This window comes from Manacus vitellinus, unplaced genomic scaffold (genome assembly GCF_001715985.3).
Source record: "Manacus vitellinus isolate BGI_N305 unplaced genomic scaffold, ASM171598v3 scaffold_47_pilon, whole genome shotgun sequence".
Lineage (NCBI taxonomy): Eukaryota > Metazoa > Chordata > Aves > Passeriformes > Pipridae > Manacus > Manacus vitellinus.
The window spans coordinates 2,219,746-2,222,983 of NW_021940585.1; positions in this window are offsets into that span (position 1 = coordinate 2,219,746).

Genomic DNA, 3,238 nt, shown 5'->3' on the forward strand with positions numbered 1-3,238 from the left:
ATATATTTATATCATATTATATATATAATTTAATGTTTTGTTACTGATGCTTTTATTTTTCAAACAGACCAACTGACCACTAAATACAGAGTGAAATTCACTGGCTGATTTTCTGTGTTTAGAGATCATTCAATCACACAGCTAAGATTCCTGTTATCCTGCAGAACCAGAAGCAATTCCCTTGCTCTGGAAATGCCAAAATGGAAGAATCCATCATTTTATCAGCCCTTGCACTGGAACTGGGAGGCCCAGGCTGTGCAGGAGCCAGAGCAAACACGCAAAATTTGTATTTTAGAAGATTCATCTGGTATTGTGTATAACATATCTAAACATTCATTTTGAACCCAAGTGGTTTTCATCTCCTAAGTAAATAAAACAGAATATACACACCAAACTGATTATGGGTGATGGAGAATGACCTTAACTCAGCCCAGCTGAGCTGTGGCACTGTGCTGGTACAGGTGTCAATGCAGGGAGTCATTTGAGCTCACCCAAAAAAACCTGCTGTGAATGGAACTTGCTGAACTAATTAAGTGATACCTAATCTACTTTTATTCATCATCTCTCTAGTTACCAGGATATATAAACACACTTGGACTGGAGGCAGCGACCACCAGCATCGTGCTTCCCTCTCCCCCTTCACACACCCACCCTTCAAACAGGGCTGGAATTCCTTGTTCTAAAGAATCTAATGTGTTAAGATGCAGACATATAAAAAAAATATTTCCTAACTCCTAGACTTCCCTACCCTTTTCATCACCTGCCAAGTAATCCACAAAACATACATCTTCACAGGAAAAATGAAGTTACAGATGCCTGCATACTTCCATCGTGAAAATAAGTTCCAAAAGTGCTCTCCTGGCCTTATTAAAAACAAAACCCTAAGAGAAAACCAACCCCCCCACACAATGGAAGCATCACCTGCAAGTAGTTTTGAAAGAGTTAGGAAAAAGAATTTTTTCTCCTCAAAGCCAGGTGAAGTGATATCATAGAACTAAGAGAAAAGCAGATCAGAGACTTCATCATGTGAGAAAAATTAGGCTTTGATTAATTTTAAACAGCTGGAAAGTATTATAGCTCGTTTAGATTGAGAACTGCCAGAGCAGTCCTAGTGAAGAAAAAACGTCACCCACACTTCATGTGCCAAAATCCTGAAAGCCACAACAGAGACAGACACAGAATGGATGGAGAGCAGCCCTGAGGAGAAGGACTTCGGGGTGTTGGTGGATGAGAACCTCAAAAGGACCCAGAAATGTGTGTCTGCAGCCCAGAAACCTCCCCCGTGTGCTGGGCTGATCCCACAGTGTGGGCAGCAGGGGAGGGGGGATTCTGCCCCTCTGCCCAGCTCGGGTGAGACCCCACCTGCAGAGCTGCCTCCAGCTCTGGCAACAACATCTGGAGGATATGGAGCTGTTGGAGTGAGTCCAGAGATGCCATGGAGATGTTCCAAGGGCTGGAGCCCCTCTGCTCTGGAGCCAGGCTGGGGCAGCTGGGGGTGCTCACCTGGAGAAGGGAAGGCTCCAGGGAGACCTGAGAGCCCCTTCCAGGGCCTAAAGGGGCTCCAAGAGAGCTGAAGAGGGACTTGGGACAAGGGATGGAGGGACAGGACAAGGGGGAATGGCTTCCCACTGCCAGAGGGCAGGGTTAGATGGGATATTGGGAAGAAATTCTTCCCTGTGAGGGTGGGGAGGCCCTGGCACAGGTTGCCCAGAGAAGCTGTGGCTGCCCCATCCCTGGAAGTGTCCAAGGCCAGGTTGGACAGGGCTTGGAGCAACCTGGGCTAGTGGAAGGTGTCCCTGCCCATGGCAGGGAGTGGAACAAGATGATCTTTAATGTCCCTTCCAACCCAAACCAGTCTCATACCCTTAGTGTTTGCAGCACCTCAGATTGCACAACACAGCACGGTGCCAGCCCCGCTTCTTCCCACCGCACAAGTTGTGCCAAGCAGCTTCAAACACACCCTCCATCAGCTTGGAGAAAGATACAAGTATTTGTTGAAGCTTGAAAACTTGCTCTTCAAACAACATGGATATCATTTTGCTTATTAGCCTCCTGATGAACTGCCAACTCCCTTCTCCAGGTGCTGACACCCTCCCTGACAAGTTACAATATCCTTGTGCCTCTCTAAACATGAAAGGTTGCACACACAAGTTGTATTTCTATGCTGAAATGCACATTTTTTTCCCTAAACATTTCCACTGGCTGATTGTGCAGGGAAAGGAGAGAACCACAAAAGAGCAAGAAGGTGACAAACTTCCTTGGACATGTCTAGTTTTTGACACACATCAGACTCTTGAGTCCTGCTAGTGGAATTCCTGGAGTTAACTGAACAGTGGTTTGTGTGTTTATAGTACCTGCCCAACAGGTTTAATTTTCTCTTGGTCTGGAATAATGCCATTCCTATCAACTGGGAAACACAATCACTCCAGGAGGGACAGAGAACTCTGTGCACAGAAGCAGGTTTTGATATCCCTCATATTCCAGCACCTCTTCCACCTGAGTATGTTGTAGCCAAAGGTGACAAAAGCAACCGTGACTGTGACAGCAACAGTCAAGGAAGGACAAAGGCTTGACCTGTGTGAACACTATTTAGCACACTGTCTAATTAAACACTTGGGAGCAGAGACTACGGATGGCTCTTAATTGCTCTGTGGGATTTCTTTGGAATAACAACGGCAAATGTCAAGGAGAGTCCACAAAGGTTTAACGGAGGGGAAAGGAGGGAGTCCCTGAGCTGCAAAGGGATGCAGAGGAGACCAGGAGCAGCAGGAGGTGCTGAGGTCGGGGTGGAAGGAACACTTCCAAGCACAATCCTAAGGGACTGTGTCCTACAGCTTGACCTGAGACAACGTTAAGCCCTGACCTGACTGGCATCACCTACGGCCTTCCCAACCACAACCTGCTTCCACACTCCTCTGGCACAGAGCAGGGCAAGGCCAGCGTGAAACTGCTCCCTGTGACCCCGGCACATGGAGCCTTGAGGGGCAGACCCTCTTTCTCTCCACGGCTCCGCTCCAGCCTTTCACTCTTAAGGAATCACAGAACATTCCGAGTTGGAAGGGACCCACGAGGACCCTCGACGCTTCTCCCCGTGAGCCACGACCCAAAGCCGGGGCCACCCTGCCCTCGGAGCTGCTCCGAACCCGTTCTTAACACCCCGCGGGCAGAACCACAGAACCAATTTGCTGGGAAAAGACCTCCGAGACCATCGAGTCCACCCTGTGCCCGATGCCCACCT